The following is a 24,550-nucleotide window of genomic DNA, read 5'->3' as shown; positions in this document are numbered from 1 at the left end:
AACAAAATATATGAAACAGTGGTTTTCAGACACTGGAAAACAGGCAGTACAAGACTGTGACCCCTAAAAGAAAAGAAACAAATGTGGTAGCTCTATGAGTTCCCCAGATCATTGCCTGGAGAAAATTTCTAGGCTATAGTACAGAAAAGGGGAACCCAAATAGAACCTGGTGATCTTGCTGAGTTGAGAGGACAGTTTGGAGTTTGGGAAGGCCAAGATAATAGAACTGAAGGTCAGAGAGAACTGCACAAAGAGAGAACTCTGAAGGTCTGGAGAGAGTATCTTTCAAGTTCTTTGGCTGAGTACAGATTAGCACATGTGTGTGAGGAAACTATTGAGGGTAGGAAAGAATCACTGAAAAGTAACAGGAAAAACACTTGTTGGATCTCACATAGGGCTAGGAATAGTTCATGTACCCATAAGCCAGAGTGGAAAGATCTAAGAGCAAAGTCTCAGAAGGATAATGCCTCAGTAATGGGGCTAAATCAGCCCTGGACTAAAGGCTCTTCTGGACCTGCCTAAAAAAAGGTAAAAGTAAGCTTCAAACAGATTAGACTGTTTCTAAGTAACTTTAAGCTGCATCCCAGAAAACCCCCAAATATTTAAAAAAATACAAAAAAAAAAAAAAGAAAAGAAAAAAAAAAAGAAAGAAAGAAAATAATCCAGCATCCAAATTCACAATGTCTGGCATTCAATGGAAAGTTACCAGACATGCAAAGAAACAGGGTAATGCAACCCATAACATGGAAAAAATTCAATTAGTATAAAAAAAGTCTGGAAATGACACAGATGATAAAATTAGTAGACAAAGATATTGAAACAGCTGTTATAAATATACTTTGTATATTCAGGAAGGTAGAGGAAAGTATGAACGTAGCAAGGAAAGAAATTAGAGATATTAAAAAGACTCAAATTGAGCTTTTGGAAATGACAAATACAATACTTGAGATGAAAAGTACACTGGGTGGGATTAACAGCAGATTAGACACAGTAAAAGAAAAAATTAGTACACTTGAGGACATAATAATAGAAACTATCCAACATACATCATAGAGATAAAAGATGGAAATAAATGAACAGAGAATCAGTTATCTGTGGGATAACATCAAGTAGAGTTTGAGAAAGGGTGGGGGAACCAGAAAAATATTTTAATATAATATTGAAGAAATAGTGGCAGAAAAGTTTCCAAATTTGATGTCAATTATAAACTGACAGATCCCCAAATCTCAGAGAACCCAAGCAGAAGAAACAAGAAGAAAACTACACCAAAGCACATCATAGTCCAATCACTGAGGTCACTGTAAATCTTAAAAGCAGCCAGAGTTAAAAAGACTTTATATACTGAGGAACAAAGAATGACAGCAGACTGCTCACTAGGAACAATGAAACTCAGAAGACAATGGAGAAATATCTTTAAAGTCCTGAAAGGAAAAAAAAATATCAACCTAGAATTCTATACATGGAGAAAATATCTTTCAAAAACAAAGGTGACACCCGCTTCTGGCTGCTGCTTAGGTCTCCCACCTCCACTTCAACTTCAGCCGCTGCTTGTTGTAGTCCTGCTATGGGCACTGTCACAGGGGCTTCCCTGGGAGCTGGCCTAGGCCATGGGTGGGGGCTGGGTGCTGGTAGTGGGTGCAGGCAGCATTGGCTGCAAGCTCCTCAAGAACCTTGTGTGCACTGGCTTCTCCCACATCAGCCTAATTGATCTGGATGCTAGTGATGTCGGCAACCTCAACAGGCAGTTTTTGTTTCAAAAGAAGCATATTGGAAGATCAAAGGCACAGGTTGCTGAAGAAAGTGTACTTCAGTTTTATCCAAAAGCTGTTTTCATAGCCTACCATGACAGCATCATGAACCCCGACTATATTGTGGAATTTTTTAGAGAATTTATATTGGTTATGAATGCTTTAGGTAACAGAGCTGCCCACAACCATGTAAATAGATGTGAACTTGCAGTTGATGTCCCTCTTATTGAGAGTGGAACTGTTGGTTATCTTGGACAAGTAACTATTATTAAATTAGGTATGACTGAGTGTTATGAATGTCATCTTAAACCAACCCAGAGAACTTTTCCTGGCTGTACAATTCATAACACAACCTTCAGAACCTATTCATTGCATTGTTTGGGCAAAGTATTTGTTTAACCAATTGTTTGGGGAAGAAGATGCTGATCAAGAAGTATCTCCTGATGGAACTGACCCTGAAGCTGCCTGGGAACCAATGGAAGCTGAAACCAGAGCTAGAGCATCTAATGAAGATGGTGACATTAAATGTATTTCCACTAAGGAATAGGCTAAATCAACTGGATATGATCCAATTAAACTTTTTACCAAGCTTTTTAAAGATGATATCAGGTATCTGTTGACAATAGACAAACTTTGGTGGAAAAGGAAACCACTAGTTCTGTTGGACTGGACTGGAGTACAAAGTCAAGGTGAAGAAACCATTGCATCAGATCAACAAAATGAACACCAGTTAGGTCTGAAATACCAGCAGGTTCTAGACATAAAGAACCATGCAAGTTTTTTTTTGAAGAGCATTGAGACTTTGAGAGTTCATTTAGCAGAAGAAGTGGATGGAGCTGAGGTCATATGGGGCAGTGGATTTTGTCACCTCTGCTGCAAAGCTCAGGATGCATATTTTCAGTATGAATATGAAGAGCAGATTTAGTATAAAATCAATGGCAGAGAATAATCCTGCTATTGCTACTACCAATGCAGTGATGCTGGGTTGATAGTACTGGAAGGATTGAAGATTCTTTCAGGAAAAATAGACCACTATAGAATGATTTTTTTAAAAATAAGCAACCGAATCTGAGAAAGAAGCTTCTTGTGTCTTGTACTCTGGATCCTCCCAGCCCCAATTGTTATGTCTGTGCCAGCAAGCTGGAGATGACTGTACAGCTGAACATCCATAAAGTGACTGTTCTCACATTATAAGATAACATAGTGAGAGAAAAATTTGCTATGGTAGCACCAGATTCCAAATCGAAGATGGGAAAGGAGTAATCCTAATAACTTCAGAAGAGGGAGAGACAGAAGCTAATAACCATAAGAAGTTGTCAGAATTTGGAATTAGAACTGGTAGCCAGCTTCAAGCAGATGACTTGCTTTGGGACTATACCTTACTGATCAGCATCCTTCATAGTGAAGACCTAGGAAAGGACGTTGAATTTGAAGTTGTTGGTGATGCCCCAGAATAAGTGGTGCCCAAACAAGTAGAAGGTGCTGTCAAAAGTATAACCAACAGCAGTGATGACAGAGCTCAGCCTTCCACATCCAGAGCACAAGAACAAGATGGCGTGCTTATAGTTGATTCAGATGAAGAAGGCTCTTCAAATAATGCTGACATCAGTGAAAAAGAGAGAAGTTGCAAGAGGAAATTAGATGAGAAAGAGAATGTTAGTGCAAAGAGGTCATGAACAGAACAGACAGATGAACCTGATGATGTTATAACATTAGATTGAACAGAAGTGCCTCTGAACAGAACATTCTGATTGCATTTGGTCATCTGGGCAGAACCAGATTATTCGCTGGGTCCTTTGTTCCAAAGTGGAAAAAACATAGTACACCAATTACTTGAAAACAATTCTGCTCCCTTTGAAAGCATTCATTTTGTTAGAACTATTAGAAACATTGCAGTATACTTTATTGAAAGTAGGAATATAGTTTTAAACCCTTTGAACAAAGTGTGTGCATAAACAGTCATGAAATGAAACAACACCTGCATGTTGCCTTTTAACGTAAATACCCTTAGGTATCATTTAATAGTTTTAAAATATTGTGGTTTAGTAAAATTGATACCTGGTTATAAATTTTATGCCTTTATTTTTGGTTAGAAGAAGAGTTATTTTTAGCCTAGATCCTAACCATTTTCATTCTCTTAACTGACTGAAACAGACTAAAAAAAGTATTAAGTGCTATGCATTGAAACTTATTTTTAAATGTTAACTGGCACTATGTATATTACTGTAAAACAATGTTAATTTACTTACGTTTTCAGCTCGTACTTCCTGACACTGCTGGTACATCTGTGTAAGAAGCCAATTTTTGTGTATTGTTACAGTTTCAGGTTATTTATATTTGATGTTTTACTATGGACCAAATAAATGGTATCTACGTACTTATTTTTAAAAAGGTGAAATAAAAACTTTTTCAGACATATGAAAGAGGATAGAATTCATTCTAGAAGGCCAGCAGTACAATAAATGATAAAGGAAAATGGTGCCTTAGATAGAAGGAAAATGACTCCAGATGGAAATTGGACTTTTCTAGTCTGCCAGTGTGCCACAAGGTGGCAGCAGGACCCTATTTTTGCTCCTCTGTTTGCTCCTCTTTTTAGTGAGGAATAGAGGAGGGAGAAAATTGGAAAGGGCTCTGGATGCTGCTTTTCTCTATTCTGCAAAGGTGGAGCGAATTTATTCCTTTTACTGCTACTTCTCACTCCACCAATCCCTCAGCTCCATATTAAATAATTTCTTCAAGGACCTACATTTGCAAACCAGAATCACAGGGCAGGTAAATCCTTTCTCCACTGTTAAAGTTAAACCAGCCCTTGCAGGCTTTGTTTAATGGTTTCAAATCTATTTTGGCTTTTGGGCTATTGTACAGCTCTTGTCCTGGAATTTCATTGCTACAGACCACCAAACTCACTGCATGCTTATCCTTGAATCAGAGCTCTAGGGGACCTTGAAAACTATCTAATTTAACCCCTCATTTTACAGACCACGAAATTGAGGCATAGAAAAGGGAAGTAATTTATCCAAGATTTAACAGTCAGATTGTTCAAGAGTTAAGGTTTCTTCCTGTGGGTTCAGCCCCTTGGCAAATATAAGTATTTTCAAGGTGTTTTGGGAGGCCTGAAGCAGCTTTGCTTCTCCCAGTGGTGAGAATTTTGAAGGCTTTCTGAAGCAGAGAGAAATAGACCTCTCTGTAGCATCCATTTAAAAAAATCTTTTCAAGAGGTATTGCCAGCAACACCTGATTAGGAATCCCAAAGCATCTGAAAAGTAGGCCTTAGAAATGCTCTCAGTTGTGCATACTAAAGGACTGCAACAGAAAACTCCTCAGGAGAGATAATCCATTGTGCATCATTTTAAGGGATGCATTTTAGTACCTGGGGATTTTGAGTCAGGCTTGCCTTCCCAATTATATCCTTCTTAGAGACCCATGGTAAAATGAGACCATTCTCAGTATACCCTGGCTTATGGCAAAGGAAGGCAGCCCAAGAATGAGGGGAGCTAACCTTAAATTAAATATTTGCTTTTAATCCACATAAAGATGGCAGAGTGGAAGAATAAAAGAATGTGGGTTTGAGAATCCAACAAATACTGGTTCAGAGCCTTCCCAGTTATTTACTTTTTTTTTATTTTTTTTTTTTAATCATCATTTTATTGAGATATATTCACATACCACGCAGTCATACAAAACAAATTGTACTTTCGATTGTTTACAGTACCATTACATAGTTGTACATTCATCACCTAAATCAATCCCTGACACCTTCATTAGCACACACACAAAAATAACAAGAATAATAATTAGAGTGAAAAAGAGCAATTGAAGTAAAAAAGAACACTAGGTACCTTTGTCTGTTTGTTTGCTTCCCCTACTTTTCTACACATCGATCCATAAACTAGACAAAGTGGAGTTTGGTCCTTATGGCATTCCCAATCCCACTGTCACCCCTCATAAGCTACATTTTTATACAACTGTCTTCGAGATTCATGGGTTCTGGGTTGTAGTTTAATAGTTTCAGGTATCCACCACCAGCTACCCCAATTCTTTAGAACCTAAAAAAGGTTGTCTAAAGTGTGCGTAAGAGTGCCCACCAGAGTGATCTCTCGGCTCGTTTTGGAATCTCTCTGCCACTGAAGCTTATTTCATTTCCTTTCACATCCCCCTTTTGGTCAAGAAGATGTTCTCCATCCCACGATGCCGGGTCTACATTCCTCCCCGGGAGTCATATTCCACGTTGCCAGGGAGATTCACTTCCCTGGGTGTCTGATCCCACGTAGAGGGGAGGGCAGTGATTTCACCTTTCAAGTTGGCTTAGCCAGAGAGAGAGGGCCACATCTGAGCAACAAAGAGGCATTCTGGAGGAGACTCTTAGGCACAAATACAGGGAGGCCTAGCCTCTCCTTTGCAGCAACCGTCTTCCCAAGGGTAAAACTTATGGTAGAGGGCTCAACCCATCAAACCACCAGTCCCCTATGTCTGTGGTCATGTTAGCAACCATGGAGGTGGGGTAGGCGAATACCCCTGCATTCTCCACAGGCTCCTCAAGGGGGCACTACATCGTTTTTTTTTTTTTTTTTTTTTCCTTGTTTGTCTTTTTTCTTTTTTTTTTTTTTTTTTAACTTTCCCTTCTTTTTTCAAATCAACTGTATGAAAAAAAAAGTTAAAAAGAAAACAAACATACAATAAAAGAACATTTCAAAGAGACCATAGCAAGGGAGTAAGAAAAAGACAACTAACCTAAGATAACTGCTTAACTTCCAACATGTTCCTACTTTACCCCAAGAAAGTTACATACTATAGCAACATTTCAGTGAACTTGTTCCTACTACATCCATCAGAAATTAACAGACCATAGTCATTTCTGGGCATCCCCAGAACGTTAAATAGCTTATCTGTTCTTCTTGGATTATTGTTCCCTCTTCCTTAATTGCTCTCTACTGCTAGTTCCCCTACATTCTACATTATAAACCATTTGTTTTACATTTTTCAAAGTTCACATTAGTGGTAGCATATAATATTTCTCTTTTTGTGCCTGGCTTATTTCGCTCAGCATTATGTCTTCAAGGTTCATCCATGTTGTCATATGTTTCACCAGATCGTTCCTTCTTACTGCCGCGTAGTATTCCATCGTGTGTATATACCACATTTTATTTATCCACTCATCTGTTGATGGACATTTGGGTTGTTTCCATCTCTTGGCAATTGTGTATAATGCTGCTATGAACATTGGCGTGCAGATATCTGTTCGTGTCACTGCTTTCCGATCTTCCGGGTATATCCCGAGAAGTGCAATTGCTGGATCGAATGGTAGCTCTATCTCTAGTTTTCTAAGGAACTGCCAGACTGACTTCCAGAGTGGCTGAACCATTATACAGTCCCACCAACAGTGAATAAGAGTTCCAATTTCTCCACATCCCCTCCAGCATTTGTAGTTTCCTGTTTGTTTAATGGCAGCCATTCTAACCGGTGTTAGATGGTATCTCATTGTGGTCTTAATTTGCATCTCTCTAATAGCTAGTGAAGCTGAACATTTTTTCATGTGTTTCTTGGCCATTTGTATTTCCTCTTCAGAGAACTGTCTTTTCATATCTTTTGCCCATTTTATAATTGGGCTGTCTGTACTATTGTCATTGAGTTGTAGGATTTCTTTGTATATGCAAGATATCAGTCTTTTGTCAGATACATGGTTTCCAAAAATTTTTTCCCATTGAGTTGGCTGCCTCTTTACCTTTTTGAGAAATTCCTTTGAGGTGCAGAAACTTCTAAGCTTGAGGAGTTCCCATTTATCTATTTTCTCTTTTGTTGCTTGTGCTTTGGGTGTAAAGTCTAGGAAGTGGCCTCCTAATACAAGGTCTTGAAGATGTTTTCCTACATTATCTTCTAGGAGTTTAATGGTACTTTCTTTATATTGAGATCTTTGGTCCATTTTGAGTTAATTTTTGTGTAGGGGGTGAGGTAGGGGTCCTCTTTCATTCTTTTGGATATGGATATCCAACTCTCCCAGCCCCATTTGTTGAAAAGACCATTATGGCTCAGTTCGGTGACTTTGGGGGCCTTATCAAAGATCAGTCGGCCATAGATCTGAGGGTCTATCTCTGAATTCTCAATTCGATTCCATTGATCTATATGTCTATCTTTGTGCCAGTACCATGCTGTTTTGGCAACTGTGGCTTTATAATAAGCTTCAAAGTCAGGGAGTGTAAGTCCTCCCACTTCGTTTTTCTTTTTTAAAGTGTCTTTAGCAATTCGAGGCATCTTCCCTTTCCAAATAAATTTGATAACTAGCTTTTCCAAGTCTGCAAAGTAGGTTGTTGGAATTTTGATTGGGATTGCATTGAATCTGTAGATGAGTTTGGGTAGAATTGACATCTTAATGACATTTAGCCTTCCTATCCATGAACATGGAATATTTTTCCATCTTTTAAGGTCCCCTTCTATTTCTTTTAGTAGAGTTATGTAGTTTTCTTTGTATAGGTCTTTTACATCTTTGGTTAAGTTTATTCCTAGGTACTTGATTTTTTTAGTTGCTATTGAAAATGGTATCTTTTTCTTGAGTGTCTCTTCAGTTTGTTCATTTCTAGCATATAGAAACATTACTGACTTATGTGCATTAATCTTGTATCCCGCTACTTTGCTAAATTTGTTTATTAGCTCTAGTAGGTGTATCGTTGATTTCTCAGGGTTTTCTAGATATAAGATCATATCATCTGCAAACAATGACAGTTTTACTTCTTCTTTTCCAATTTGGATGCCTTTTATTTCTTTGTCTTGCCGGATTGCCCTGGCTAGCACTTCCAGCACAATGTTGAATAACAGTGGTGACAGCGGGCATCCTTGTCTTGTTCCTGATCTTAGAGGGAAGGCTTTCAGTCTCTCACCATTGAGTACTATGCTGGCTGTGGGTTTTTCATATATGCTCTTTATCATGTTGAGGAAGTTTCCTTCAATTCCTACCTTTTGAAGTGTTTTTATCAAAAACGGATGTTGGATTTTGTCAAATGCTTTTTCAGCATCTATTGAGATGATCAATTGATTTTTCCCTTTCGAGTTTTTAATGTGTTGTAATACATTGATTGTTTTTCTTATGTTGAACCATCCTTGCATGCCTGGAATGAACCCCACTTGGTCATGGTGTATGATTTTTTTAATGTGTCTTTGGATTCGATTTGCAAGTATTTTGTTGAGGATTTTTGCATCTATATTCATTAGGGAGATTGGCCGGTAGTTTTCCTTTTTTGTAGCATCTTTGCCTGGTTTTGGTATTAGATTGATGTTAGCTTCATAAAATGAGTTAGGTAGTGTTCCATTTTTTTCAATGTTTTGAAAGAGTTTGAGTAAGATTGGTGTCAGTTCTTTCTGGAAAGTTTGGTAGAATTCCCCTGTGAAGCCATCTGGCCCTGGGCATTTATTTGTGGGAAGATTTTTGATGACTGATTGGATCTCTTTGCTTGTGATGGGTTGGTTGAGGTCTTCTATTTCTTCTCTGGTCAGTCTAGGTTGTTCATATGTTTCCAGGAAATTGTCCATTTCTTCTACATTATCCAGTTTGTTGCCATACAGTTGTTCATAATATCCTCTTATAATTTTTTTAATTTCTTCAGGATCTGCAGTTATGTCACCTTTTTCATTCATTATTTTGTTTATATGGGTCTTCTCTCTTTTTGATTTTGTCAGTCTAGCTAGGGGCTTGTCAATCTTGTTGATCTTCTCAAAGAACCAACTTTTGGTGATATTTATCCTCTCTATTGTTTTTTTGTTCTCTATGTCATTTATTTCTGCTTTAATCCTTGTTATTTCTTTTCTTGTACTTGGTTTAGGATTGGTTTGCTGTTCATTTTCTAGCTTCTTCAGTTGATCCATTAGTTCTTTGATTTTGGCTCTTTCTTCCTTTTTAATATATGCGTTTAGTGCTATAAATTTCCCCCTTAGCACTGCTTTTGCTGCATCCCATAGGTTTTGGTATGTTGTGTTCTCATTTTCATTCGTCTCTATATATTTAGCAATTTCTCTTGCTATTTCTTCTTTAACCCACTGATTGTTTAGGAGTGTGTTGTTTAACCTCCAGGTATTTGTGAATTTTCTAAGTCTCTGATGGTTATTGACTTCTAATTGTATTCCATTGTGTTCAGAGAATGTGCTTTGAATAATTTCAATCTTTTTAAATTTATTGAGGCTTGTTTTATGTCCCAGCATATGATCTATTCTGGAGAAAGTTCCATGAGCACTAGAAAAGTATGTGTATCCTGGTGATTTGGGATGTAATGTCCTGTATATGTCTGTTAAATCTAATTCATTTATCAGATTGTTTAGGTTTTCAATTTCCTTATTGGTCTTCTGTCTGGTTGATCTATCTATAGGAGAGAGCGATGTGTTGAAGTCTCCCACAATTATTGTGGAAACATCAATTGCTTCCTTTAGTTTTGCCAGTGTTTCTCTCATGTATTTTGTGGCACCTTGGTTGGGTGCATAGACATTTACGATTGTTATTTCTTCTTGCTGAATTGCCCCTTTTATTAGTACGTAGTGGCCTTCTTTGTCTCTCAAAACATCCCTGCATTTGAAGTCTATTTTATCTGAGATTAATATTGCTACACCTGCTTTCTTTTGGCTGTAGCTTGCATGAAATATTTTTTTCCATCCTTTCACTTTCAGTTTCTTTGTGTCCCTGTGTCTAAGATGAGTCTCTTGTATGCAACATATTGATGGTTCATTTTTTTTGATCCATTCTGCGAATCTATATCTTTTAATTGGGGAGTTTAATCCATTTACATTCAACGTTATAACCGTGAAGGCATTTCTTGAATCGGCCATCTTATCCTTTGGATTATGTTTGCCATATTTTTCCCTCTCTCTATTAATATCCTTTATTGTACCCATACCGAATCTCTTTAGTACTGAACCTTTCTCCAAGTCTCTCTGTCCTGTCTTTGTTTCTCTGTCTGTAGGGCTCCCTTTAGTATCTCCAGTAGGGCAGGTCTCTTGTTAGCAAATTCTCTCAGCATTTCTTTGTCTGTGAAAAATTTAAGCTTTCCCTCAAATTTGAAGGAGAGCTTTGCTGGATAAAGTATTCTTGGCTGGAAATTCCTCTCACTCAGAATTTTAAATATATCGTGCCACTGCCTTCTCGCCTCCATGGTGGCTGCTGAGTAGTCACTACTTAGTCTTATGCTGTTTCCTTTGTATGTGGTGAATTGCTTTTCTCTTGCTGCTTTCAGAACTTGCTCCTTCTCTTCTATGTTTGACAGTGTGATCAGTATATGTCTCGGAGTGGGTTTTTTTGGATTTATTCTATTTGGAGTTCGCTGAGCATTTATGATTTGTGTATTTATGTTGTTTAGAAGATTTGGGAAGTTTTCCCCAACAATTTCTTTGAATACTCTTCCTAGACCTTTACCCTTTTCTTCCCCTTCTGGGACACCAATGAGTCTTATATTCGGACGTTTCATATTATCTATCATATCCCTGAGGTCCATTTTGAGTTTTTCAATTTTTTTCCCCATTCTTTCTTTAATGCTTTCATTTTCCATTCTGTCATCTTCCAGGTCACTGATTCGTTGTTCAACTTCCTCTAGTCTTGTACTATGAGTGTCCAGAATCTTTTTAATTTGGTCAACAGTTTCTTTAATTTCCATAAGATCATCCATTTTTTTATTTAGTCTTGCAATGTCTTCTTTATGCTCTTCTAGGGTCTTCTTGATTTCCTTAATATCCCGTACTATGGTCTCATTGTTCATCTTTAGTTCTTTGAGTAGCTGCTCTAGGTGCTGTGTCTCTTCTGGTATTTTGATTTGGGTGCTGGGGCTTGGGTTATCCATATCGTCTGGTTTTTTCATATGCTTTATAATTTTCTGTTGTTTTTGGCCTCGTGGCATTTGCTGAACTTGATAGGGTTCTTTTAGGGTTTGTAGACCAGTTGAAGTCCTTATCTCTAATTTATCAGATCTACAGCTTCGTGGAGTACACTTTCTCTAACTAACCAGCAGGTGGCGTCCACGAGCCACCTGTTCTCCACAAGCCAGATCTCCCCTGCTTAGCCTTTTTGGTGAGTGGGGGAGTGAGTCTTGTGGGGCCCAATTGGTGTCCCAAGCTTGCGTGTGTAGTTGGTGTTGCCTGCCCTGTATGTGGGGCGTGTTTCTGGGCAGTCGGGGAGGGGGGGTGGCCCTAACAATCAAATCTCCCTGATGATCCTAGAGTTTTAAAGCTACTGCAATAGTCTAATCCTTCAGTTCAGTCCTGCCACAGTTTGTCTCTGCCACTGACCCACAAGTCTTTGGTATTGGCGTATGGCTCCTGAGACTTGCAAGTGGGCCCCTCTTCCAGGCTGTGCACCCCGGGTCCTCTGTTGAGGGATGACTGTGCTATGTCGCAGGTGAGTGCCGTCCCCCCAGGGCAGTTCTGGGCTGCTGGGCTGTGTTGGGAGGCTCCCAGTCTGCTCAAATGATGGCTGAATGGGGCTCTGTTAATTCACACTGCTCCCCCTTCCCAGCTCTGGGACATTCAGCTGAGGTTGCAGGGAAGGCTAATGTCCACGCCCAGTTTTGTGGTGTGTGCCTGTTATTTGAAGCACTTCCGTCACACTGGGTTGTCTGGGGCAGCTCTGGGCTATGGGGCTGGCGATGGGCAGGAGTGTTTCCTGTCCACCAGGATGGTGGCTGTGAGCGGACACCCCCCCTTTTCTTGGGAAGTTGTGTTGTTTAGTGAATTTTCTCAGCCACTGGATTATTGCCTTTTGTCTCAGAGCTCTCTTAGTTCTGCTCTTGACTTGACGTGCCCAAATTTCAATTCTTTGAAGCTTTCTGTATTGAGCTTCTTAGAGTAATTGTTTTAGAAAAAGCAAAAAGGATTTAAAAAAAAAAAAAAAAAAAAAAAAAAAACGGCCCTCCTCAGAGATCTAATGGGTTATTGAAATGCTAATAGACATAATAGACAAAGCAACCAGGGCCATTAAGGAAAGGTGCCCAGGGCAGAGAGATCAGCCTTGCTTCGGGATTTGCATATGCGCCTCAAGGCCTGATCTCCGCCCTTCCCCTTTCTGTGTTCACCAGAACTCCAAAAATCCTCTGCTTTTATTTTGGAGTTTTTCGTGTTGTTTTTTTTCTATGCCTGTCTCCTCTCTGCTGGGCTGGCTGCTCTCAGAGTCTCTGGTGTCTGGCCTCAGTCTATCTATGGTTGGAGTTTGAATCAGTAGAATGAGTTTCCGGTAAGAGCAGCCACTGCAATTCTCCCTTCTCCTTCCTGGAGCTGACAGCCCCTCCTCCCCCGGGACTGAGCCTGGCAGGGAGGGGCGCGGGTCCCCTGGCCGCAAAAACTTACAGATTTCGCTGATCTCAGCAGTTCCACGTTTTCATGAGTGTTGTATGAAGTATGCCCAAAGACAGATTGCTCTGTGGTGTCCAGTCCACGCAGTTCCTGGCTTTTTACCTACTTTCCTGGAGGAGTAACTAAAACATACAGCTCACCAGTCTGCCATCTTGCCCCCCCAGTTATTTACTTTTATAGGCAATTTTTATAGATCCCATTTTTCATAAAATGGGGATAATTAGATCTACTTTATTAGCTACGTAACCTTGGACATGTGTACCTTGATTATGTTGTCTGCAAAATGAGGATAATAATAAAATGAAAATCCCTACATCATAGGGTTTTTTAAAAATTAATAAGTTACTACTTAGAACCTTGAATAACATTTAATAAATGCTTAGTATTAGATGTTGTTTTTATTATTGTTTATTGTTATTGTTATTATTGTTACTACCACTGTAGGAGGGTTGTTGTGAGATTTAAATGAGACTAAATTTTTAAAAGAGAGTAGGCACTCAATAAAATGTTGTTTTTGTTTATATATAACTAGTAACCACAGTGATGTTAATAATATTTGCAGTAAATGAACCTGCTTACTTATGTTCCAGGTACAGGAATATTATTTTGCCATTCTTTTTAATGCTTATTCACACTCTACTATTTGAGGATAGATAATTCTTGGCTTTCCAAATTATAGATTCATCTTCTTTTTGGTCATCTAAAGGCAATAATGATGGTAAACTTTGTTAAGCCTTCACTGTGTAGCAGATCGTAAATGCTTTATGTATGTTGTCTCATTTACAAAGATTAAATAACTTGTTTAAGTCCATATAGCTAGCAAGTGATAGAACTGGGATTTGAACCTGGGCAGTCTGATTCCAGAGTCTGCTGTCTTAATTATCTGCTTGCTATTCTGCCTACCTAAAAAAATGTTTAAAATAAGGGGATACCATTTCTTAGCAGTCAAATTATTCTGGAGCTCATAGGTATTTAACAGTTCTTCATGGAGCTTATATATTAGGCATAAAAAAATGCTCATAACCTTTGACTTGACAGATATACTTTTGGTGAATCTATCCTAAGGAAATAATCCAAATTGCAATCAAAGTTTTGTGTATAAAGGTGTTTATCACAATGTCATTTATAAAATAGAAAAAATTTTAATGCAGTGTACAATCTGATGTATCTACTTGATGAATTCTTATGCAGCTATTAGTAATCACAAACAGTGATGCTGTTTGGAAATTTTTTTTTTTTTTTTTTACTGTTTCAAGATAATTTTATTTTTTCAATGTTTTTGAAATATAATTTACATTCAAGAAAATGCACCCATTTTAAGTGTACAGTGCAGTGAGTTTTGATAGATGTATACACCTGTGTAATCATCACCTGTTCCGGTTTGCTAATGCTTCCATTTTGCAAAACACCAGAAATGGATTGGTTTTTATAAAGGGGGTTTATTTGGTTACAAAGTTACAGTCTTAAGGCCTTAAAGTGTCCAAGGTAAGGCATCAACAATAGGTTACCTTCACTGGAGGAAGGCCAATGACATCCAGAAAACCTCTGTTAGCCTGGAAGGCACGTGGCTGGCGTCTGCATGCTCCCAGGTTGCGTTACAAAATGGCACTCTCCAAAATACCAGCTTTCAATGGCCATCTTCAAAATGTCTGTCTCTGCTGTAGCTTTTCCAAAATGTCAGTCTTAGTTTTTCTGAGCTCCTTCTGTCTGTGAACTCTTTACATGGCTCCAGTGATTTAATTCAGACCCACCCTGAATGGGTGGGGTAACACCTCCATGGAAATTAGCCAATTAAAGTTCTTGCCCACAGTTGAGTGAGTCATATCCCCATGGAAACACTCAATCAATAGGTTCCAACCTAATCAACACTAGTATGTCTGCCCCCACAAGATTGCATTAAAGAATATATTTTTTTCTGGGGGACATAATATATGCAGACCAGCACATTCCGCCCCTTGGACCCCAGAAAAACATTCTTTCCAAATACAAAATACATTCATCCCATCACAATATCAAAAAACTTAAGTCATTTCACTAACAATAGGTAAGTATAAGATCCCATCAAAATCAGCTACAGCTGTGCAAAATTCCCCTCTGACTGTGGACCTGTGAAACTTAGAACAGGTTATCTACTTACAATATACAAAGGAGGGACAGTCATAGGATAAACATTCTGTGCCGGTTTGAATGTATTATGTTCCCCAGAAAAAGGCATATTCTTTGATGCAATCTTGTGGGGCAGACATTTTAGTGCTGATTAGATTGGAATGCTTTGAGTGTTTCCATGGAGATGTGCCCCACCCAACTGTAGTTGATAACGCTGATGAGATAATTTCCATGGAGGTGTGGCCCCGCCCATTCAGTGTGGGCCTTGATTACTGGAGCAGTATATAAGCACAGACAGAAGGAGCCAGCTTGCTACAGCCAAGAGGGACAGTTTGAAGAAAGCACAGGAGCTGCAGATGAGAGACAGTTTGAAGATGGCCGTTGAAAGCAGACTCTTGCTCCGGAGAAGCTGAGAGAGGACAAATATCCCAAGTGCAACTAAGAGTGACATTTTTGAGAAACTGCAGCCTAGAGAGGAACATCCTGGGAGAAAGCCATTTTGAAACCAGAACTTTGGAGCAGATGCCAGCCATGTGCCTTCCCAGTTAACAAGTTTTCCGGACACCACTGGCCATCCTCCAGTGAAGGTACCTGATTGCTGATGTGTTACCTTGGACACGTGATGGCCTTAAGACTGTAACTGTGTAACCAAATAAAGCCCCTTTAATAAAAGCCAATCCATCTCTGGTGTTTTGCATTCTGGAAGCATTAGCAAACTAGAACACATTCTTACTGCCATAAGGAGAAACTGTAAGGAAAACAGGGTATAAGGGACCAAAACAGTTCCTAAAACCTGCAGGGCAAACTCCATTAGATTTCAAAGTCTGAGAGTCATTCACAGAACGACGTTGCATCCTTGGGGCTTGAGAGAGTGGCTTTCCCATGCTTTCCAAGGGCCTTTGCAGCAGTCCTTTTCTCTTGTTTGGAACTTTTAAAGAAAACAGACAGTGTATGTGAACTCAGTAAAAGAAATAAATAATAAATGTTTTCTTTTTCCTTCTTGGTCAGTCATCTTTTATTTCCTTGTCCCAACAAGATGAATAGGACAAGGGATTTTCAATCCTGTTGTGTTTTAGCATTTGAGGAATTTGGGTAATTGACAAATGTTGAATCTTCTTTAGAAGTCTCAAGATAATCTTTTCTTCAGTTGGCCAGTCTGGCCTTAGACCAGGCTCTCAGGGAGAGTCACAAGATGTAAAGGCCTGAATCTGCTGATAAGATGCTCACAGGCTTGTTAGGGTCAGGCCAGCAGCCTGGATGCAGAGTACCAGGTATAGAATTAGAGAAGAGGCAGGGGTGTGGTAGCAGTAATAGATGACTTTGTGTACCTGTGCTAAGGGACCCAAGGACTGGAGGGACAGTGTGAAGTGGGACTGCTGAGGAAATGTTCTTTAGGAGAGGCGAGTCTTGGATTGGGCCTTGAAGAAAATTATGGATCAAAAATTGTTGCTTGAGAGAGAGGTGGGGGGGGGAGAAACTATTGAAGCAAGAAGCTGAAAGCAACGAAATCGGAGGATAAGGGAGAGACCAGCAGATGCCGCCATGTGCCTTGCCATGTGGCAGAGGAGTGAAGGATTTCCGGCTCCCAGTCTTTGGAAAGAAAACATTGCCTTGATTTAGACATTTTTCTCAGCCTCAAAACTGGAAGGTAATAAATTCCCATTGTTAAGCTAACCTGTTTTCGTGATACCTGCTTTGAGCAGCCAAGGTACTAAAACACTATGTTAACTGGACTGGAAGGACCACATTAGGAGGATTGAGGGGTGAACTTTTCTTTACTTTTTAATCATACAAAATCCTTAAAACACACGTCATGTAGGTCACTGAAAAAGAAACAAAACAAACAAACAAGGTAGTGGCTTATCCTTTTGTGCTGGTTTTCTGGTGCAGACTCAGGGAATATAATTTTTTTTAATTTAATTTTTTTGAGATTGTTCACATACCATACAACTATCCAAAGATCTAAAGTGTACAATCAGTTGCCTATGATACCATCATACAGCTGTGCATCCATCACCACAATTAATTTTTTTCCAATTTTTAGTACATTTTTATTACTCCAGAAAGGAAATAAAGACAAAAAAGAAAACTCAATTCCTCCCCTACCCCTAACCACCCTCCCTCCATTATTGGCTCATAGTATTGGTATAGTACATTTGTTACTGTTGATGAAAGAATGTTGAAATACCATTTGCGGTCGCAGCTAGGGGCGGGCACCCACGGAACCCTCTGCATTCAGGGTTGCTTAAGGGGTACCGGCGGCAGCTCTTCCCGGAGGCGAAGATGAGGCGGGGGACTTGGCCGAGTCCCCGGCGGAGGCGTGCAAGGTGTGGAGGGCGGCGAGAGAGGAACGCGAAACACTCTCCTCTCGAGGGGATAGAACAAAAAGCCTTTATACAGGGGTGAGCACAAGTTATATAGGGTGGCATAGAGGGCGGGGTCGGTGTTAGGGGTGTGGGGTCCTTACATGGCAATGCTGAGGGGATAAAGGCTAGGATTGGTTCTGAGAGGGCGCGGAGGTCGTTTGAAAAGGGCGGGAGTTGCTCTGGCAACGGTGTATGCGCACTGGCGGTGGCGGGAGTTGCTCTGGCAACGGGGAGTGTGTGGGCAAGATAAAGGGGGCGGTTTTCTCTGGCAAGCTTCCTCTAATGGTTGTATTTTGGGTGAGGGAGATGGGGCCTGTAGCCGGCTCCACTTTCTCAGGCCCGGGGGGCTGTGGAGGGTATTACTGCCCATGCCCACTACCCTCTCCAGGGGCTGGCCAGGTTCCCTGGGGGGGGGCTGTGGAGGGCGCTACTGCCCATGCCCATCGCCTCCCCCAGGGGCTGACCAGGTTCCCTGGCCCCGGCCCGCCAAGTTGGAACTCAGCACCAGCAACCCGCAATTCCCCCTTTTCTAATTAGAAGAAGAAGCTCACAGGAGAGATCCGCCAAGGGATGAGGGAAAGGGGAGGCCGGGGAGGGGAAAAGGATTGACGGCCGCTCAGAGAGGCTGGAGCTCGGCGTTGGTGTGGCGCCCGGGCGCTCGAGAGGGGCCTCGCTGCTTGCGGGATGGACGAGGGTGGTGGCGCTGCGGAGGGCTAGCTTCTTTAGTAGAGGCAAGTCGTTGATACTGGACTTGCACAAATGATGAGAAGACAGCATTGGCCTGGCTTTTAGCAAGTTGGACAAGTCTGCGGATAACACAGGGCCCTAGGGTGAGAGCTAGAATAATCATTAGTAGGGGGCCGATGAGAGGGAGGAGGTATGGGAGGAGGGGGGCAAAGATGTGGGACCAATAGTTGGTGGCTTCACGTTCCTTCTGCGTTGTTCTAGTCCCTCTCGGACCTTCTTTAGGCTGTTTTCGGCGAGACCTGTGGAATTGGCATATACACAGCATTCTTCTCCTAGGGCGGCGCAAAGGCCTCCTTCTTTGAGGAGAAGAAGGTCGAGACCTCGGCGGTTTTGGAGCACAACCTCAGAGAGGGAGTTAACAGAATTTTTAAGATGGGAAATAGTGTTTTGTAGGTGACGAATGTCCTCGTCAACAGCCGCCCGGAGGTGAGTTAGGGCGGAGCCTTGACTGGCTAGCGCAGCGATTCCGGTGCCAGCGCCTGCAAGACCTAGGAGGGTGGCAACCGTGAGGGCAGTGATGGGCTCTCGCTTTTGCAGAGGGGCAGGAGCTGCAGTTCTTTCTAGGCGGAGGAGGAAGTCTTCCTCGCTGTGGTATAGGACCCTAGGGATAAGGACAATTAGGAGGCAAGTTTCATGAGTTGTATTGAGGGTTCGCACGTTAAGGCAGGGGGTAAGTCCTGTAGAGGAGCAGAGCCATTGGGAGGAGTTGTGGGGAATAAGAAATTTGGCAGAGCTGTTGGGGGATGAGTAGTTGGCACAAGCTGTGAGGTTGGGAGAGTTGTATGAGAGAGGGCGGATGCACTTTCCTGTGGAGGAAACCGAATGAAAGGTTAGGGGGACGGCAGAGGTATTCCAATTGCATTCCGAGGGGCTATTCTCTGTATTTTCTGAAAAGGAGAGGTTGGAGGCGACGGGCTCATACAGGGAGGAGGAGGTGGAGAGGCAAAGCCAACAGGAGGAGGTAAGATTGGGGTGGGAGGAATTCACTGAGGTGAAGGCCGCTTGGATAAGGCCGAGGAGGGGAGAGGAGTAACGAGAGGGGGGCAGAAAAGGTTGGGGTGGTGGGGTTGGCGATGCGCTGTTTGCAGCTGAGGTGCGGCTGGAGGGCCGTGGATTAAGGGGGTTAAGGACTTTGTTGGGGCCAACGCCGCTCGGATCGGTGGCGGTGGGGTGTCTCTTTTGTATGGAGAAGAGACCACCCCAATTATAGCCCTCCATGTAGAGGCGGAGGCCATATGTGCGGCCACTAAGCCAATTGTCCTCGCCGGGGTTTTTAACCTTAAGGGTTATATTGCGCCAATTTGGCTTTGTCCATGACACTTGGAGGTGCTGATCTCTATTGGGAGCTTCAGACCATCCGTAGGCCATTGTTTCACACCCCCAGGAGGGGCAATAAAAATGCGAGGGGTCAGCACAGCCTTTGCCTGTGGAGGGACAAATGTAATAACCAGAAACGAGGCCGCCTTGACATTGATTACGTAACCAATTATTGTTGTTTAAACCTGTGAATTGAACAAAATCACAAATGCTGGCAGTAAACGAAGGAGCCTCGGCTGTAACATTATAGAGGAGGTCCTTCTCTATCCCCCCCATGATATGGACCGTCCAGTTAAAGGGTTGGTGTAGTGAGTTGGCCTGGGTGGGAGAGGCGAGGGCAAGCATGATCATTAGAAGGGAAGCAATGCTTGGGTGGGGGTTATGGAGGTGCAGGGGACTTGCTTTTGCGCGTCTGTATAGGCGCATAATCTCCATGATTTCTTGTCTTTCCGGGGGTATCTCTGGACTGGGCTCCCGGTCTAGGTGCAAGGTTGTCATCTGGTACACCAGGTTGCAGAGACGACGGCGTTCTCGTCTCGTTAGACGCATGGCTGCTGGTGGCGGGTCGGATTTCTCTTCCTGGGATCCAGATTGGCTGTGATGCATCATCTGGGAAAACACAAGCAAACCTGCGCCCCTGGGCGAGGAGTGGGGAGGGACCCTTCCAGGCATTACTCTCTGGGTCCTTCCAGTAGACCATCGGGGCCTGGGTGGGCCTATACGAGGGCCCCCAATGTCTATGTAGGGGCGAAAGCCCTTCCTTATTGAATGTGAATAGGTTAAGGTGAATAAGGGCTGCTATGATAAGGTCCCCTGGAGTTGCCTGGGGGAGCATGGCCCTTTCTTTTTCAATTTGTGTTTTTAAGCGGCGGTGGACTGCTTCCACAATGGCTTGCCCCTGAGGATTATAAGGGATGCCGAAGTGATGGGTGATGTTATATAACTGAAGAAAGGCCGCAAAGGAGGCACTGCGATAGGCAGGCCCATTGTCCATTTTTATGTCCCAGGGGACTCCCATGAAGAGAATTCCTTGTCTCAGGGCCTTGATACAGTGTTTGGCCGTTTCCCCGGCAAGGGGGACTGCATAACACATGGCCGAGAAGGTGTCAATCATTACATGTACATACTTGAGGCGCCCAAAGGACGGAACGTGAGTTACGTCCATTTGCCATCTAGAATTGGGTTTTAGGCCTCGTGGGTTGACTCCCTGAGGTTGCAGGGGGCCAAGCGGCGTGAAGGGCGCACAAGTTGCACAATTGCGGATAAGATGTTTACAGGTGTCTAGGGGGAGGCCACATAGATGATGTAACGATGCAGCCGAAAAGTGAAACTTAGAATGCAATAACTTGGCCTGGTTAACAGCGTTCCCCGGAGGGGCCGCTGCGCAAGTTAGTATTGCTTGGGTATCTTGAGCTGAGACCGCTTGGTCTACTATACTGTTGCCATCAGCCAAGGGCCCCAGAAGGCCTGAGTGACTACGAATGTGGCTAATGAACCAAGAATTCTGTCGATGCTCCAAGATGCTCCTGAGGTCAGAAAGTGCTTTATCGATGGCCGAGTTCCCGGGGAAAAAGGTGGAAAACGCGAGGACTCGGCAGACCTGATAAGTGTAGAGGCTGTCGGTGAAAATGTTTACTGGGTGGTCCCAGTGGGTGTTCAGCGCGTATGACACCGCCAGGATTTCCCCCACTTGGACTGAATGAAGGTTGACATAGCTGAATAGGCGGGGTTCTGGGTGGTCCGGGGGATAAGAGAGGAAGGCGAAACAGGTTTTGGAGGCGTCAGTAAAGACGGTAGTGGCACCCGGGATGGGTGCAGAGGAGGGGAAAGGGTGGAAGGGGCTGCGGAAGGGAAGCTTGGCGAGCCCCTGTAGCAGTCGATGGCTAGGATAGTGGCAGCTGAATTCCCCATGAAATCCTTCTAAAAGGATTTGCATGTCCGGGTTATCACGTATAAGCAGGCGGGTTTGGCCTGCGTCCAGGGGCCAAACAATTTTTTCCGGCGGCGCTTCAAATACATGAACAGCCAGGGTGACTAGATCTGAAGCTAGGCTGATCCAGAGCCGCACTGCAGGGCAGATTTTCCTAAGCCGGCTTTTAGCGGGGTGCGCCCAAAGTAGAGGGCCATCTTGTCACAGGCAGCCCATGGGTGTTCCGGGCGTAGGAAGGATGAGTGCCATAAGATTGCCCTCTCTAGTGCTGAACCTGTTGAGACAGCAGGCGGCGAGCGCCTTGTTAATGGCGGCAATGGCTTCCTTTGCCTCCTAGGTGAGCTTAATGCGCCGGGAGACCACTAGCGGCGGGGCTTCTGGGACACTCAGCAGCATAAAGAGTGGTTGGAGCTGCGCAGTGGTGATCGGCAACGCAGAGCGGAGCCAATTGATTTGACCGCAGAGCTGTTGGAGCTCAGTGATGGTGACCCGATCTGGTATGTCCAGCTGGGGAGCGGACGGGGCAATGATTTTATCAATGCTAAACCCTAAGAAGGCCAATGGCGGCACAATCTGAACCTTTTCGGGCTGAACCGTAAGGCCGAGGTCAGCTAAATTAGTGGTGAGGTCTTTGAGGATTAGAGGAAGCGCCTCGGCGTCCTCAGAGGCCACCAAGATGTCATCCATGTAATGGATGAGCATGGCCCGCTTTCGCAGGGGGGCCACTGCGTGATTAACATACATTTGGCAGATGGCCGGACTGTTACGCATCCCTTGAGGGAGGACTTTCCATTGGTACCTGCTAGCCGCGCCCGCGTGATTGGGGACGGGGACTGTAAAGGCAAAGCGAGGGCGGTCTCGTTCATGTAGCGGGATGGAAAAGAAACAGTCTTTGATGTCAATGGTGGCTACGTGATAGTGAGCCGGGATGGCCACCGGATGGGGGAGGCCAGGCTGCGGGGAACCTATGGGAAGAATATGCTTATTGATCTCCCGCAGATCATGGAGGAGCCTAAATTTCCCTGTGGCTTTTTTATGAATAACAAACACTGGTGAATTATAGGGACTAGTAGAAGCTTCTATGTGGCTTGCGTCCAATTGTTCTTGGACAAGGGCTTGGAGTGCAACTAATTTGTGCGTGGGAAGGAACCACCCATATAGGTTCCTCAGTATCCCACTGCAGAGGAACGGGCGCTGGAGGTGTTAAACGAGCAGTGGCGCACGTTATTGGGGGGGCTGCGTGGTAAGCACTGCCCCAGAGGTGGCGAGGATATCACGGCCCCATAAAATTTGGTCTATGGTGTGTAGGAACAACGGGCGGAAGGTGCCTGAGTGGCCTTCTTCATCCTCCCACTTAATGGGTCCCATGGCCTGAAGAGAAGTGGAGGTACCGGTGGCTCCCACTACCGAGGGACCATCGAGAACCATGCAGATGGTGGCATACTGAGCGGGCATGCAAGAGACTTCTGCCCCTGAATCGAGCGTGCCCGTGTACCATTGCCCCCCTATTTTTAATATACGGGTAGGCTTTTCCGGAGTGATAGGGACTGTCCAGAGAAGTGTTTTATGGCCTTCCTTTTGAGGCTCTGGCGGGGAGACTTCAACGGTGCCGTTAGATGCCACATGCCACTGGTACGGGCAATTCCCCCTAGGGGAGGAAGAATGACAATGGTAGGGGCACTCGGGAAGTCCTTTGGGGCCACCGTTGTGGCCCCAGGTAGGATGATCAGTTCCATTAGAACCGGCTGGGACGCTGCCTCTTAGGGGCGGGGCTGAGGCTTGCCCCGCTTGGAGTTTAAAGCTTGCTCAGCGCCTTGGTGCTGACCCTGACTGGGGCGGAGGGGTTTGGGGTTAGATTTGCAATCGCGCGCCCAGTGATAGCCACACTGACAGCGTGGGCAAGGAGTGGGAGGGGGGCGCCCATTGCGTGGCATGAAAGGCGGGCGGTTGACCTCCGCATTGGGGCACTTCCGGGCAAAATGGCCACTCTGCCCGCACTTGAAGCAACCGGTGGTGGCGGCTAAGGCAGCAGTGACAGCGCCAGAGACAGCCTGGGCTAGGGACGCGGCAGCTGGGTCAAAGGCGCTGCAGGCAAGTACCCAATCGTGTATGCTCTTCTCCCGCAAGGGAAGGATAGCCTGCTTGCAAGGGGGATTAGCTCCCTCGAGAATGAGTTCTCGAGCGAGGGCCAGTTGGGCCTGGGGATCACTAACCTTTCGAGCGCAGGTTTCTTCGACCCTGGAGACAAAGGTGGCGAAAGGCTCACTCGGCTCCTGGAGGAGCTTGGTGAATTTATTAGGCCGACAGGCGGAGCAGTTGGCAAACGCTCGTAAGGCGATTCCCCGAAGGATAGGCCAAAAGGTGGCGGGTGCATTGGTATAGGCGGATGCGTGCCTAAACGCTCCCGTGCCCATGTAAGCGTTGGGGGGATGAGTGGCCCCAGTGGCTGTGTCTTGCTCGCTCTGTCTAGCTGCTTCTGCCTGGAAGTGGGCACGCCAATCAACAAACTGGCCGGGGCCAAGGATGGTACGGGCAAGCGAGGCCCAGTCTTGGGGGAGGCAAAGGTCCATGGCGACATCCTGCAGTATTTGGGAAGCGTATGGGCTACCCAATCCGTCCTCCTTGACGGCCCTGCGAAGTTGCTTGATAGTGTTTGAGTCAATGGGATACCAGTCGTACGGTTTTTGCTGTGTGGGGGTAACGTTAAGGGGAAAGCAGCGAAAAGCACGAGAGAAAGGAGGACGCACTTGCAGAGGGCTTGGCGCGGGAGTGGGGGCAGGGGCAGCGTTGCCCCAAGGGTTGCCTTGAGGTGTAGAAGGCAGCCAGGGGTTGTTTGCCGACGGGGTGGGAGGGGCGGCGGCAGCCGCCGGCAGCGGCTCTAAGGGGGAGAGGAAGGCGGGTCGTGAGTTGGGGGTGGGTGTGGGTTGCGGCGGCGCAATTCAAGAGTCCGCCGAAGGGGGAAGCGGAAGCGGGAGGCCCCAAGTGTCGCAAGATGGCGGCGCGGTGGGCGTAGCTAAGGCGTA

At 44.1% G+C, this 24,550-nt stretch overlaps 1 pseudogene; it reads left to right on the top strand.

Moving 5' to 3' along the window:
- Positions 1–1,574: 1,574 nt before the first annotated feature.
- Positions 1,575–3,469, top strand: LOC119508529 (annotated as a pseudogene).
- The last annotated feature ends 21,081 nt before the right edge of the window (positions 3,470–24,550 follow it).

Source organism: Choloepus didactylus, chromosome 13, assembly GCF_015220235.1.
Source record: "Choloepus didactylus isolate mChoDid1 chromosome 13, mChoDid1.pri, whole genome shotgun sequence".
In the NCBI taxonomy this organism is placed as follows: Eukaryota; Metazoa; Chordata; class Mammalia; order Pilosa; family Megalonychidae; genus Choloepus; species Choloepus didactylus.
The sequence above is the reverse complement of the archived record's forward strand: the minus strand, read 5'-3'. Positions and strand labels throughout refer to the sequence as shown.